This window comes from Notechis scutatus, chromosome 1 (assembly GCF_049901735.1).
Source record: "Notechis scutatus isolate UNSWTSFEM ecotype Mainland chromosome 1, rNotScu1.2, whole genome shotgun sequence".
Taxonomy (NCBI): Eukaryota; Metazoa; Chordata; class Lepidosauria; order Squamata; family Elapidae; genus Notechis; species Notechis scutatus.
The window spans coordinates 234,256,582-234,272,979 of NC_142009.1; the positions used below are offsets into that span (position 1 = coordinate 234,256,582).

The window sequence follows — 16,398 nt, forward strand, 5'->3', positions numbered from 1 at the left end:
ATTATTATTATTACTTGATTAGCCGGGACGACTAGTTTCCCCAAGGGCATTTTTGGTGCAGGGACGGAGCGCAGCGCCTGTGTTTCCCTGGGCTCCCCCCCCCCTCCATCCTTTGACCTCGTGCTTCTGGTCTCCTCGGGGAATCTCCTCCACCGAACAGAGCGGGGATGTTCCGCCGGCGCGCTGAGCGGCCTCTCCAGTCATTGCAGGGGAACGCGGTGGCGCTCCCGCAATTACCCAGGGGACGGGGCTTCCATTCATTCCCCGAAGCCGCCGGCCAGCGCGAGGTTAGCTAAACCGCTCGGAGCGGCAAGAAAGGCGCCAATTCGCGTTCTCCCCCGCGAACCGCCAGCCTTAGACTCGCTTTCTTTGGAAAGGGGGCCTTACGTCTTCCTTCCCAGCTGGAGAAGACGGCGGGGCGGGGTAATTCAAGCTGCCGCCGCCGCCGCCAATCCTCCATGGGAGGAGCCCCGTTAGAAGACTTGTGCCTCTGCCTCTCCTCAGGCCGTTGCCGGAGCAAAGGCGGCAGGTCGAAGAGGGGCCGCTAAGAGCCCGAGCTGCAGCAGAGTTTGCGGGCCGTCAGTCCCGCACCAAACTACAGGCGAGGTAAGTGGCGCGGCGGTTGCTCCTGCTGCTTATTGAAGGCGTTTTTGGAACTACGCTCGGGTGGGAACCGGCGGTCGAGCTGGAATAGCCAAACCCCGCCGAAAGGAGCCGTTTCTCTGGAAAAGAGCGGCTGCTTTGTAATGCGACCCGCTCGGCACGCGCGCCGCTTCGGTGCACTTTAAAGCGGCGCTGTAGTTTCGCTGCCCGGGAAGGTTTGTTTGTTTTTATTTGTTTCTCCCGATCGGTTGCGGTCAAGCGCCGCCGTGCTGAAGTCTGCTTTCTCCACCGCGGGTACGATTCGCGGACGACCCGGCGGCTTCCGATGGGAGTGGAAAGATGCAAAATGCGCTGCCTCGGTTCCGCGTTGCTTTTTTTTTTTTTTTTTGCGAGGGTGAGGGGTTGAAACCGTTTACCGAGGATGCTTGGCTGCCGGACCGAGCTGACCTTCCTTGAGAAAAGGGAACTGGCTTAGCAGTGCCCTACCAGATGGACATTGAACGTGAGTAAAAAAAAACAAAAAAAAACCTAGGAGAGGATTCGGGGCGGGAAGGAATCGGACCCGTACAAGGCTAGGCGCTGCAAGCAGCCAAGGACGGAGACTCGGAGAAGTGACCTTTGCAATCCCACACTGGGATAAAAGCCCGAAGAAAGGGCCATTCATGCCTCAAAGGGATAGAAGACGAACCCTTTCAAAAGTTCTGGGTTGGGTTGGTTGTTTGTTTTTTGCAATGCAAAGACCTCCAAATGAATAGGTCGTTGCACACCTCTGAAGTCGGCAGAAGCTCCCCCCATTCCCCAGTGAATTTTTCAGTGAATCTCCTTTGAGCGAATGGGGTCGCATTCGGGCCGGCAGCTTAGTCTGCCCCGCAGGATGCTTTTTAGGCTGTCCACGCGTTCAAAAACACGGAGGTGTTTTTTTTTTTTTTTTTACACCCGCTTCGTGTATTAATAGGAACGGTCGCAACGCAGATCCTTCCTAGAAGTTTGCTTCTGCCCAGAAGGACAGCCAGGGGAAAAGCGCGCAAGTTTTCGTTATCTGGGTCAGGGAGGGAGGCTTGCTGGGGATTAAAGTGGGACTTCTTCCCCATCGGGTAACACCGCGCACTGGGGCATTTGGTGATAGTGTAGTCGGTTCGGAGCAGGAGCAAGGGTTCGGAGTGGCTCTCCCAGACATTGCGAGGTCTCTGTAAACCCGAGTGACGGGGAAACGCCGGGGGGCGGGAGAGGTGGGGGCTGCGGATTGACGCTAAAAAAGGATGAAGGGCAGAAGAGATGGCTGCCCCTGTCACTTGGCTTTTGCAGCAGCTTCGCTTCAGAGCTGCCTTGGGGATGCTTCCACATCGTGTTTCTGGATACAAATGAAGTACCTTTGCTGAGCCGGATAATGTTGGAGTAAGGACTCAGCAGGCTCAGATAAAGACTCTCGGGTTTATTTTTCCTCTAAAGGCATCCTCAGTGTTTCATTTCATTTCCTCTCTCCCTCCCTCCCTCCCTTCCTTCCTTGGCTTTTTAGAAAACAGGATTTGTAATACATGTGAATAATGAAAGAATATATTTTGCACTTATAAGTCCTGCTATTGATTGGCAAAAGCTTCAAGAGAGCTATTAGGCAGAATGTGAGGTAGACTAACAATATGCATGGGAAAATCCATTTGGAATTCTCAAAGTGGAACAGGATTTATTTCACTAATTTGCTTGCAGTACTCCCTCTGAAGGTGCCTTCATTAACAATACTTATTTTTCCTTTTTAGTACCTAGCCTTTCTATTAGGCAATCATAGTAGGAAATGCTATATTTTACTCATTTTCTCTTCTCCAAAATGTAGCTCTTTGAGGCCAAAAACTCAAACTGGCTGAACATAGGTTTTGAAATATTTCTTCTACTCATATTCCAAACTCTATTCACTGGCACATATCAATTTTAGAACAAGTGCATTAATATTTAGTAATATACAATATATTTAAAAACAATGAAGTAGCTTTGTGCTAAATCTTCAGAAATTCTGCCAAAACCAAATAAAATTGTATCATGACGTTAATGTTTGATTGGAATAATAATGATGTTTTCAATTATCCCCTAGTGAAACAATCTCTTTAAGACTATATAATTTTAGGCTTATTTGTCTAAGAGAAAGACAATATACAACAGAGCCAGATGTAAGGTTTAAATCCTCAAGTTGGGCTCATTTTGACTTTGTAGTTAGTTCCATGTACCTTTCTTGGTAGCTGCATAGCAATGTTTGCTGTTGCTTTCTTCTAGGCTGTTTTTTTTATAATTTCCCCTCTTAATCTAAGGCCTTGGAATGCCCTTACAGTCCCCAGATGTTAACTAGGGCAGTTCCACTTAGCTGTGAACTAGATTAGCTGCTGCTATTTGTGAAGACAGTAGAATTCAACTTTAAGGAATATGTTCATCAAACTTAACTAGCTCTTTCTTCCAAAGCAAAATATTGTACTGTCTACCACTGTACTGACAGCATCCTTAAAAATACTCTATTAAAATTTGTACTGCACGTCCTTTTAATTAAGCTAGTCTACTTGAATACATTAATATAAGGGTTTTCCCCAAAAAATAACAGATGGAAGAATTGTATCTGCCACAAGCAGGAAGTGATTATTTACAAGCACACTGTATGTATATTTCATATATCTTAACCATCGATCTATTTCAGATAGGATCATTTCCATATCTACAATTTCCATACTGTAATGGTCCCAAGCAAAGAAAAAGTAGACACATCTCATAGTCTGCAGACTTTGCATTTCTCTAGGGAACCCAACTTTGGAAATTGTGGCCTTGGAGATAGATATAATTTATTTCACCTCCCTACAAAGTTATGAGAAATTCATGACACTTTTCATAGATGGCATGAAAGTACCATTTTTTTACTTCCATTGCATAGTGATCATTTTTATCAAAATTATACCAACTCTTATGATATCAGAGCCCAAAGATTCATCTTATACTCATCTTATTTCCGAATTGTTTTAATACTATGTAAACAACAAATTGCTGCAAACAGAGAAATTACATTTGAAAAAGGTGGTTGTGTATTTTAACAGGTTTAAAAATTTTCCAGATCATTTTAATTCAAGCGAACATGCTACTGCAACACAGTCTATACATTATGCAATATGATGTTTAATCAAGATGAATTTCTGTTTATGTTATAGTAAAAATGCCATGATTGTGTCAGGTTCTCCTTTCAGCTGAGTTGGTTTCAGTATAGTGTACATGTTTAATTCTTAATTGCCATGAAATAGGCAACAGTATGTGTCTTTCAAGGTAGTCTCTAGAGATCCTAGTTGTCCTTGTGGCCATTAACAAGTGATGCTGCATGTAGTCTCAGTATATAACAAAAGTTGATGACTTTGTTGATTCCTTTTCTTTGTACATGAAAACCTCCACAATGAATTGCTGAGATTAGAATGTATGCTCCTATGACCATGGTCTATGACCATGGTCTATAGAAGATTGTGATTTGAAATTTAAGAAGATAAATGGCAAATAATATAAATTAACAAATGAAAAGAAACAAATACAAATAGTTGGGAAGAAGAAAAGATGTGATGGATCTGAATGAAGAGTTCTGATCTGCAGTTGAGTTGATGAGTACAAGTGAAGCTGTAGATTGAATTAGGAATTAAAGTGTCAATATACATGTCGGAACATATGAATTGGTGTCACCTAGAATATTATATAAGCATACAAACATACGAATTTGAAGATTCATAATAGTTGCATATTGTGCTCCAGTGAATGATAATGGAAAACTAAGGATGAGAACATGGAAAAATTGTGCAGCATTCTGAATGAATATATATAAAATTAGGTAGCAGGAAGGGAATGGTGGGAATGAAATGAGAGAGCACTGCAAAAGTTATTGAGTTACTTGGCACTTCAAGGATTAATGATAATTAGGCTTTTTTGATAAGCGACACTTAGAAAAATATTTCTTTTGAAGGCATAATTTAAGCATAAGTCTGTTAATCTGGGCATACAGAAAAACAACTAATTTTAAGATTTGATTTTTTTTATGATGAATGATTTAGAGAACTAATGGAAAGATACAAAAATGGTAAGAGGCCTTTATTTGCCAGTGTCAAGACTAGTTCCTGGAAAAATGGTCATGAAGGGAGAGGAAAGATGACTGACTACAGAAAGAAAATAAAGGCACAAGACCTCTTTGAAAAAAATATTAGAAGATAATTTATCTCCCCCAAAAATTGAAACTGAATGTAAGGAAAGAGGAAGTAGAAGTGAATAAAGTAAAAATAATTGTTATTGATTATCACAAAAGTTTGGAGCTATATTAGTGGGGTAATGAAATGAAAGATCTGGAATGAGGAAAACTGCACATATGAACATTATTGGCACAAAAAACAAAGAAACTAATGTGAGAAGTAAAAAAGAAGAAATAATTATTCCTGTAAAAGAAAAATGTAAAAGGATCAACATATTTCTCTTCTATGTTTCTCTTCTATATAACCTCAAACACCCAAGTGAAACATTAACACAGACAGAAGTGCTGACGAGATGAAATCCATCCAGCATAAGTTTAAGCAGAAGTCTATTTGAGGATAGATGACCCAGAAAAAATACTAGTTAGTTTAAACATGGCAGGATGTAGCAACTATTAAGCAAATGTTAAATAAATGATTGTTAACTATGTTACTGTGGAGTTAGACTGTGAACCTAGGCATCATCCTAAAAAGCATCTGCGAATCTTCTGATGCTCATTTTAACCAGTGTGGCAGTGATGAAGGTGGGAGGTTTTGGGGTCTTGAGTGTATAAAACTCTGTACAATCATTTGTCTCATTGCTCTTGTGCCTCTACCCAGAAGAGGGAAAGGTGCCGGCTTTTGCAAAAGTCAATAAAGCTCTAGAATTGTTCAAGATGTCTCCTGTTGATTCAAAACTGAGAATTTGTAATCGCACACTAACATGGTGCATATAGAATAGAGAGAAAGATAGTTACTGAAAATGTAGACAGAAAGACCAAGAAGCACGTAAGATTAAAAGAGGCAGAGAGAATGCAGAACAACTTTGATAGAAATTTTTTAAATGTTTCAGAAGTGGGCAAAGAGAACTAAACAAGGAGTCTCTAGAAGAGTGAATGGAATTTAAAAAAATAAAAATTATTTGGAATAAAGCTGAGGTGAGGGAATGTTGAAGAGAATATTCTAGAGATGTATATGGGAATTAATGTTGAAGAGTGCTCTTTTCGATAATGAAAATGAAAGTTTGGCCTGTCAGGAAAAACACAAAAACACAATGGGGACGAATTATTTAAGAAGTATCTATGGTAAAACAAGATGCAAAAGAATCTAATTTTAAGAGGCGCTGAAACAATGTGGACTGAATTGAAGGACATTGAGCATTAAGATGATCTTGGTCTCAGAGAGAAAATGAATGAGGGTCACATGGCATAACAAATATTTGAAGGAAAAATGAACTGGTTAAGAGGAAGGGAAGACCAAGAAAGTCCTTGTTGGATATAGTTCAAGAGATCCTTAAAAAGGGAAATACAAGGATTTTAAAGAATAAAAGACAGTATTTGTGATTGTAGTTGTGATAAAAAATAGAGAAAGTGAGGTATTATATTATGCCTTTTATTTCTTCTACTTACTGATTCTTACTTCTTTTCTGTGCTTTGCGTTGTTGCTTAACCCAAAGGGAATGATATGATGTTTATTTATGTACATATGTTTGTAGGACCTCACTGTACTGGGACATTAATTGAGAATTTCATTTGGCTTTAGGCTCTTTCAGTAATATTCCATCTAAGCTTTTTCATTAACTCTAGTGCTGGGGAATTTGAGGGAAGATTTTGTAATGTCAGGTTCATAAATCTGCCAATACAAGGTAACATTTTCCATGGGAGTGTATGTTTATGAGATAAAACGTTGCCATTGGGATTTAGATTTTCTCATACTGATGCATGATAGTCGTATCCTTTTAGATTTGTTGTTTTACTAAAGCAAGAAAAGCTAGGATACAAGTACAAACAGTTACAACTACAACTGAGTGCAAAATTTCAGTTTTGCCTGTTTTATGATCTTTTTGCCACAGTTGTTAAGACTTTTCCATTGTTCATCCTCATTCACACAGCTAGAGTTAAAATGGGACAAATGGGAAAATGTGTGTCTACATGCAGTCTTCAATCTCTCACTTTTGCCACAAGGGCAACCAAAAGGAAGCAATTGCCCCCCCTCCCCCCAAGTAAAAAATGCTCATTTCTTGTCTGGAGCCAGTGGAGTGGACACATGGCAGTCACCACCAACACACTGAATCTATCACCTGAGTTATCTCTCCTCTCTCGCTCCTATTCCCCTCTTTTCTCTTCACCTGGCAATTCAATTCAGTTTCTGTTTCCCATCCTATGCTGTCCCCACCATTCTGTGCTTCTCTTCTTTCTTTCCTCTTGGCTTCCCTTCTGAATATCCATTTGCTCTCCCTGTCAACTTGTTTGTCAGCTTGTTTTTTAAAATATTACTTAAAGGCTGAAGAACTCTCTGCTTAGACTGAGTCTTGATATATTCCTATTTTAATTAGTGATCTGATTACAGTTTCTCCCCCCTCCATTTGAGTGGGTGGATACCTTTGCAAATATTTGGGTCTCCTGTGCATTTTGCTGCATTCCTTTTGTGAGCAGGGCAAGGTTGCTTTGGTTTCACAAGCATAAAATTGGGAAATAGGGGAAATAAAAATAACAAGATATGTCAGGATTTTGCGGAATGAGAAAGGCTAATAGTTTCTAGTAGTGTAACCTATATTATAAGTTATGCACTATAGCTAGGAATTCTCAAAATTGAAATCCCAACACACCTAGAAGGCATCAGATTGCATAAGGCTAAACTAGAGGGAATATAATAGTTTTGCATTTAATGCATGAATGCCCTTTCTGTGTATAATTTTCTCCCTTTGTCTATGGATCGTCCTCACAAGAACACCATTGTTGCTATAATCTGACTGATTGTGGGTAAGAGCCTACATGCAGGCTTATTCTATGATAGTAAGATTAATGAAATATCAATATTTTCCCACTCAAATAAATTCAGAGTGCCATCTGACAATCCTTTTTAAAGTGACCCAAACCCTAATGGGCAGAGACAGGCAACAGGACTATCTGAGGGCCATTATGAAGCACTTTTTAGTTGTCTGAAATATACAGTTGCTTAGATTCTCTCAGCTTGATGCTATTTGGGCAAATCCAGAGGAGATATTAATTATGCTTTCCATTTTGAGATAAACTAAGTGCACCTTTGATTCTGGAAGTCTTTGTTCTTTATGTATATTTTTTTCCTTGTCTCCCATTTCAAAATGTTATTATTGCCTTCCAGCAAATGGTGTGCACTTTCCCCAGCTTCATGTAGTCCTTCCTGTCAACACTCTCTTGGCTACAGCAGCTCATAAAGGAAACTAATGAGAATCTGTCTACAATCACTTTTGTCTTCATTAGATTTTCATCACCCACCACTGGCTTCGCAGTGTTTTAACGAAACTACTAGTGACAAATTGTCAGTACACTATTAAATAACGTTGCTCCAGGATATGAAAACAGAACTTCAACAACAATCTATAGTTTCTGCTGAAAAGCCAGCCAGGATATTTACATGAAGTCATAGAACAGTAACACAGAAACGTTTTTAAAGGGAAAATAACACCTTGCATGAGGATACGAAACTACCTTATAATGGTTCCAATCATTTTTTTTTTCATGTAGCTTTAGAATGCCTCATCTGACTGGCAGCTCTCCAGAGTCTAAAACCAAGAGCTACAAATGAAAGAACATAGAACATAAAGTAATAGGGTTGGAAGCAACCTTTGGGGGAGGGGGGGTCCCTTAATGATCATTAAGAAATCTCAATGATCTTTTGCCTTGAGATACCAGTGATTGAAATGGTGGCCTTCTGCATGCCAAAGCACCACTTCAGCCAGTAAGTGAAGAAAAATCACAATGTAGAACAGTCTTAATGAATTAAGTGTAGATGTGTATATAAAGCAGTTATTTTAAAGTAGAAGAATTTTGCTGGCATTTTCCCATTAGAGATCGGTTTCTTCAGACTTTGGAGCATGAGAGAAACAACATTTACACAGCATATATAGAAGGATGTCGTGGAAATTCTTTAAGCATAATTGATGTGAAAGAAGTTAACTAGCCATCTACAGTAGCTCCTAAGATACTTAGTGCCATCCAGACTTCTTGACCTGAATCTCAAAGCTGAATGTTGCCATATAGGGATTCAGGAATCCAGGAAATCAGCCATGTTATGAATTATAGGAGCAACACTGACCTTTCTATGTTTTCTGATGGGAATGCCCATTATATTCAGTTGGTGGGGAATATTTAGAACGTTAAAAATATGTTATGGACACACACTTGTGAAATGTTCCTATCCTGAGAATTTTTCCAAATAAGAAATCCACTGTGTTTACTATGTAAGAATATTACTGGGGTTCTAGAAGAATCCACTAGGTTGGATTGGAAATATAGGCGCTCCTAAAATATATTTTACAGCATATTTTAGGAGCACCTATATTTCCAATCCAACCTAGTGGATTCTTCTAGAACCTTCCATATATAATATTTTAAAAATTAATTTATGCAGCCTTGTGCAGGAGTTAATTCCTGGATTGAGAAAATTTCAGATCAGTTGACAGCGGAATAACCCTTTATATCATTATGTTTGTTTATTTAAAATGCTTCTAGGCGGTGAGATTTTAGATGAATCTCACAGAATCAATTACATAAAAATATTCAGGCAATAACATTTACTAAATCATAGAATTAAATAAAACAGATTTTTTTTTAATCCCCAAACCACATTTCTTCTTCAAAAAAATGAAACATGATCTCTCTGCAGCTTTTGTTAACACCCCCCAAAGCCAAATCTATATGGCCCAGTGAATAGGAACTTTCATTTGGACTTAGGAAACTTGTAGATATTAAAAATAGCCAGGACTGGAGATCTCCTATCTTTAGCCCGCAACCAGGGTTGCACTTGCCCCTTTGGAAGGGGTGCACAATTTGGGGATCCTAAAGGAAACTGGACATTTTTTGTTTGTTTTGTGCCTTGAAAAACCATAGACACAATTTGGGAATCTTCTTGGACTCACAGATCTTGTTCTAGGAGCAAGAAGCGACTGTAGCCAGGTAGGCTTTCATACAGATCCGTGCACTGTGATGCATCAATTGTGCCCTTGCTTGGGCAAGGAAGCCTTTAAATCCTTGGTGTCCTTGCATTTAGATTATTGCAATTCTACATGGGACTACCTGGAAGCTGAAGCTGGCCTACAGTGCAGTGACATGAGTGGCTATAGGGGTGACATGATATGCTGATGTAATACTTCTGTTTCATAAGCTAAAACAGTTACCACTAGGCTCCTGATACTGGAAATAAAGCCCCTCATGACATATGGCTTAGTTATATGATGACATCTATCTTCCATGATTTCTACCCATTGTGTATAATCAGGCACCTGGTATGTTCTAGTTCAGTAGTATCAAACTCAAGGCCCGGGGCCCGGATCCGGCCCACAGGGTGCTTAGATCTGGCCAGCAGGACCACAGCAAAACTGCCTCTGCCAGTGAAAACAGAGTTTGGGAGGGCCACCGTTTTCTCTGGCAGAGGGTTGCAGGAGGCCATCTCAGTAGAGGAGCTCAGGGGCCCGTTTTTGCTGGCAAAACACTTGGGCCCCCACAGGTGCCCTCAACACAAGTGTCAAGATTCCGGCAGTTATTCCAATTAAATCATGAGCCTCAAGCCACACTCCCAAAACTTTTCTTTTATTAGAAGTTAATATGCTGGCATTTGCCTGGACGTAGACCACTCTGAGACATGTAATTCACTGTCACCCTTGATCCTGTTTTTCCCCCCACCCCTCTGGGCATATCATCCAATGAAACACATCCATAGTCAAGAGTCATCAATCATGCTCTCCAATTGGATTTTTGCTTGGCAGAAGCTTCAGTCATCTAATCAGTCTCTGAAGAAAATATGAATGGAAACTCCCCCTCTTTCTGTTGACAACTATAAAATGTGTATACAATATGTTTTACGAGTTGACATTTGGCTGCCCTCACTTCTTGAAGGTGACCTGTACAACACACATAAAAACAAATTGATTGCAGATATGGAAGCTTAAGCTAACGAACCCCGCCCCCAGGTTTGGTTGGATTTTCTGCATGGAACCTTGCTACAAGGCGATCAGCTTGAACGTTCCTACTCTTTACCCATAATGCCTCTGATAAGTGGTAGCCCTTCCACTTGATTAAATACTGGAGTTGTCTCCTATGCCACCTTGAATCTGACCTCGAGCAGCTGTAGGAAGTCATCTACGTCATGTAATTGGGGGGGGGGGGCTCTCTTGTGGAGGATTGCTAGCCATCCTCTTGCTTCTCCCTCTAGCCCCTCAGAAATGGCATTCACCATGGCTCTAGGGGAGGGGTAGAGGTGTCCATAGCGTTCCAGGTAGATCTCAGCTGAGTCAAGGAATAAAGCTAGCTGGTCTTGGTCTCCATCAAATTTCCCCCTGAACCAGGGCAGTTTGTTGGGCTCTGCTACTTCCTCTCCCTGTTGCCCTCTGTAAGCCTGCACTTGGGGTGGCTGACCTTCCTCCCCAGCTCTAGTTATCACAGGAGGAAGGGACTGCCTGCTGCGGGGGGGGGGGGAGGCACTGGCTGCCATGGTGGGCTCTTTTTTCTTCTGGTGTGTAGGGAGGGAGGGCTGTGGTCTTGCCTGTTTCTCCCCACTTCAAAGGGCCCTGTAAAAATTCCCCTCTGTTTTGGGTGGCAGGACAGGCCGTCATCTCGAATGGTGGCCTATTCAGATCTCTCCTTCAGCTGCTCTATGGATCTCCCCAGGGATTCCATCAGATACTTATCTGGTTTTCTCCCTTCCAATGGAGCAGGTTTCTCCTATTTGGAGTCTAAGAGGAGCTGTCCTCCTTCTGTAATTATGCTATCAGTTTCTGTTTGTTTCTGGCTGGAGGCCAAGCTTTCTCCTTATAGCCTCTGCCATGGCTGCCTGAGTTTCTCTCCAGATGTCCAGGAGCGATGGAAGAGGCTGGGACGCAGGCACCCTGGTGATTAATTACCCAGTCGTCTATCTGTCAGGATTCCAGCAGTTACTCCAATTAAATCATGAGCCTCAAGCCACGTTCCCAAAACTTTTCTTTTATTAGAAGTTAACATGCCTGGGTGTAGACGACTCTCAGACATGTAATTCACTGTCACCCTTGATCCTGTTTTCCCCCTCACCCCTCTGGGTGTATCATCCAATGAAACACGTCCATAGCCAAGAGTCATCAATCATGCTCTCCAATTAGATTTTTGCGTGGCAGAAGCTTCTGTCATCTAATCAGTCTCTGAAGAAAATATGAATGGAATGTACTTTCGATTCCACACTGCTGCCTGCTCTTTGAAACTCCCCCCCCTTTCTGTTGACAACTATAAAATACAATATGTTTTCTGAGTTGACAACAAGTGATATTGAGCTGGCCACACCCACCTTGACCACACCCACCCCATCTTCCTGAGGTCAAACAGAACCCTGATGCGGCCCTCAATGAAATCAAGTTTGACGCCTCTGCCTAGTTCCTATCTGTTAAATAATGTCATCTAATGGTACCTAAGAAGCATACTTAAAAATAGCTTTCAGAATCTAGTTCAGGGGTGTCAAATCCAATCATATTGCAGGCCATATCGCAATGTATCATGATGTATCAGGATTTCTTTTTTGGCTTTGTGGAGCCAGGGTGGGCGTGGCCAGCATGGATCCAGGCATCGGGCCTGCGGGCCACCAGTTTGACAGACTTGATCTAGTTCTTTCTCTAGGCTCTGGACTGTAGCAGGTATAGGCCTCTTATGTGCAGGTAGTCCTCAGTTCATGACTGTAATCCAGCCTGCCCATTATGGTTGGAAATGGTGTTGGCTGTTAAGCGAAGCACCTACATTATTGTCTCACTTACAACCCTTCCCAGCCCTGCTGTCACTAATATGGTAAATAAAGAAATGTGGAGGTCATTAAGCAGAGCATGGGGTGCCCTGAGGCCCTGGGAAAGCCCTGGGAAGTGCAGGCCCAACCCCCAGGCTGACGCTCTGCTTCCAGCCCAGTGTTCTTTCGTTTGTGTTTTTTTAATCTATATTATATACTTACCAGAGTGACAGTGGAGTTGGTCAGCTTTATACATTTAATAAATTAATAAATAAACCACCATTTCAATACATGACTGTTTTATATATGTGTGTGTGTGTGTGTGTGTGTATGTATGTATGTATATATATATGGATCTTTGGTTATTCGGGTTTTCTCCCGCGTAAGATTGGAAGTATCTAGGCAACGTTTCGATGAAGTCTCATTCATCATCTTCAGGCTTCTGTCTTCAGCTCTGAAGACAGAAGCCTGAAGATGATGAATGAGATCAATGCAGACTTCACTCCAGAGAACGAGATCACTCAACTCCCGAGAACCTCAGAAAAACTTAAGATACATATATATATATATATATATATATATATATATATAAAAATATATAATATATATATATATATATATATATTATATTCTTAAGTTTTTGCGGTACTTACATGTATGGTATTCAGCTTTGTTCGGGTATTTTCCCACGTCATTATAGTTGTGCTTTTAAAGTTGTAGCAACGTTTTGGCAGAATCTCATTTGCCATCATCAGGCTTCTGTATTGTGTTCGTCTGTGAGTCAGACTTTCACAGCCGTTTCAATTTTTTTTTAAACAAATTTTATTTTCAAGACAAACAATACATAAATACACATAAACACAAAAACATAATAACATAAAAAATCTCTTTTCTGAAAGTTGCTTAGTCCCGGGTTAAAACTCTTGGTACAGACACAAATTCAAATTCATATTCATTTTACATACCATTTCATATCTTATTAACATTTTCAATTTTCTATATGACTTCTCCTCTCCTTTAAATTTTCTCAATTTTATTTTATTTTATGTATCTCCTCTCAATTCATATCATAATATTTATTATTCTTTGTCTGTTCTATTCCAGCCAACCATTTATTTTTCTTCTTTAAAGAAAGAAGAAAGACTTCTCCTGTACACTATATGGAGTATGATGCCTTTATCTCTTTCCCCACTTAATATAAAACACATGACATACATTGGGATTCTGTCTGGTACATTCTAAAATTATACTATATTATCAAAAGTAATACAAATCTATTCATTAATATTGATATTCATTCATATCTTAAACGTTTAACTCATTGCTTTTCAATTAAATCACATACTTTTGTGGGAGCCCTATTTTCCATAATTATTCCCCCCCACATCACATATTATAGCTCGATATTTCATTAAAATGTTCCTCCTTCTTCTACTTCAAATCTCATTTCACAAAGAATTTCACTAATATACCATATTCTAATCATTAATATTAACAATCATTTATATCTTAAACATTTTATCCATTTCAATTAAATATCATGCCTTTGCTTTCCAAAAATTATTACCCCCCCCACATCACAATCTTGAATCATATTTCATTACAGTACTCCCTTTTTCTTAACCAAAAATTTCACTAATTTATATTAAATATTTTATCACATTTTAAGTTACATATTGTTTCTAATTTTCTATGATTACTTCTAAATACAGGTATAAAAATGCAGTCTTATGTACCTTTCTAGAATCCCTTTAACAATAAGATTTATCCATTATCTCTAAAAAACTTTTGCTTCTTAACATCTTGCTCCCCACCATTAGGGCTTCTCATCCCTTCCTTTCTCTCTTGCTTCTTCTTCTCCTTGTCCTCTTTAACCCCTTGTCTCTCCACCTCCCTTTTATTCTGCTTTCCCCCTTTCTGTTGTTTCTTAACATAATGTCCCCTTTTCACCTTATTCTTCTCTTTTTGGGCTGTTTTTCCAGATCTTAAAGACCTTTTTTCCTTTTTCTCTTGCTTTTTCCCTTCTCCAGTCAAAGTCATTTGTTCATCAAAGATGGCTTCTTCTTCTTCTTTGTCCCCATCATCCTCATTCTGCTTCACATAAGTATAAACCGCCATTTCTAAGTATTGAAAAGTAGTGTCAAGACCATCTTCCCCTCCTTGTTTTTCTCTTTCATATTTTTGATATATGTTTCAATCCATCCATAGATGATGCCATTGTGTAGAAAAAAAGTTTTTCCAAACAACCACCCAGATGTTTTAATCAGAAGTAATTTCCAAAGGTTCCAAAATCACCAAACAATCCAAACAGACTATTTCTTTTAGATACCTTCTTCTTCTTCACTTTCTCTTTCTGGGGTTAAAGTAATCACAAATCCTTTTCAAATATATTTTTTTGGAATTTTTTTAATGTTTAAGAACTCTTTGCAATTCTAGGCAATCTTCTCCTTATTTTCATTTTTTGCTCTAATTTTTTTCACTCTCCCTTCCCACTCACAGCCAAAAAGGTGTTGTTGTTTTTTCCGCTGTCACTTTAGGAAGGAGAGTAGAACAAAGAAAAAACTTTCCCCTTTAGAGTATTCGCAGCTTGTAACTCTCACAAGGAATAATATATACTTAGCAGCCTTCAAGGTTCCGGGTCACTTTCTCCCGTCTTGTCCCAGTTAGAAGCAACTTTCACTGTTCTTCCAGCTTTCTCCCTCCTGCACCTGCTTTCCCAGCTGCAGCTTTCTTCGTGGCGGCCATTGCTGACCGCCGTTCCTCCGCCTCGGGAAAAGGGGGTTTAGCCGGCTGGGGAGGGGGTTTGCGGCACCCCCAAACCCCTTGCCGGATCCCCTCTGTCTTCAGCTGCCTCTATGGGGCAACTATATCCCCCAGATCCAAATGGATCGGGGGAACCTTGGCGGCGAACGCAGCAGGGATCGCGCGGTCGCGAATCCCTGCCGCCGCCGAAAGCTTGCAAACCGGAAGTCCCAGCTGTTTCAATTTTAAATATGGGGCTAGCCTACTGCTGTGCCAGAATGGTTTTTGCTTCATCCTGATTGGTTGGGAGTCTTGGTCTGTGTTTATTGGTCTTGGAATTTGCTGTGTTTTGCTTGTGTTCTGCTTGATTGGTATTTCTAATATCTTCTGTCTGTTTTGTGGTGTTTTTTGTCTTGATTGGCTGGCAACATTGTGTTCCTGTATTGGAGGCTTTTAGTGCAGCTTGGCTCTGAGTAAATGGGTGGCTATCATTTATTAGGAAGCTAGGTTTCATCTGGGTGCCTGGTTGGGATGTGTTTGAGCTGGAGGTATCAGGGGGGATCTGTTTGTGCCCAGGTGTTTGCCTGGCTTGTGGTGTGGAGATTTTTTTTGTTTGTGAGTGCAGGCTTCCAAATAATTGACAGTCTGGTGGAATCATCTCTTCTATTCATGCTTTCAGGTCTTTTTTTCAATCTCTATGGCTTCTCTGATAATTCTGTGGGTGGGGTTTTCTATAGTGGCTAGGGTTTTGGTGCCATTGAAGTTGATGGCTTTCATGTCTTTCATGTGTTGGACTAGTGAGGAAGTGTGTTCCAGCTTTTTTACTGCATTTTTGTGTTCATCCAGGGGGGTACTTATTCTTCTATTGGTCTGTCCAATGTATGTGGCAGGGCATGATGCACAGGGGACTTCATATATGCCTTGGTTTTCCAGGTCAATTTTATCTTTGGGGTTTCTTAGGATGGCTGCTATTTTTCTGTCTGTTTTGAAGGCAGTCTTGATGTGATGCCTGATTTTACTGATTTTGTCTGTAGTACCTCTTATGTAGGGCAGATGAACAGACCTATGGAACAGCTGTCCTGCCCTACATAAGAGGTACTACAGACAAAAT

At 40.5% G+C, this 16,398-nt stretch overlaps 1 protein-coding gene across 2 annotated transcripts in view; it reads left to right on the top strand.

Annotated features, from left to right (window-relative positions):
* The first annotated feature begins 510 nt into the window (after positions 1 to 510).
* The window catches only part of SYT12 (synaptotagmin 12), a 58,862-nt gene continuing 42,974 nt past the window's right edge, over positions 511 to 16,398 (top strand). The window contains exon 1 of one of the 2 annotated variants that reach the window (XM_087950707.1): positions 511 to 1,105. The gene's annotated coding sequence lies outside the window, so the exon portion shown is untranslated. The remainder of the gene's footprint in view (positions 1,106 to 16,398) is intronic. The other variant, XM_026668135.2, reaches the window with a different exon arrangement.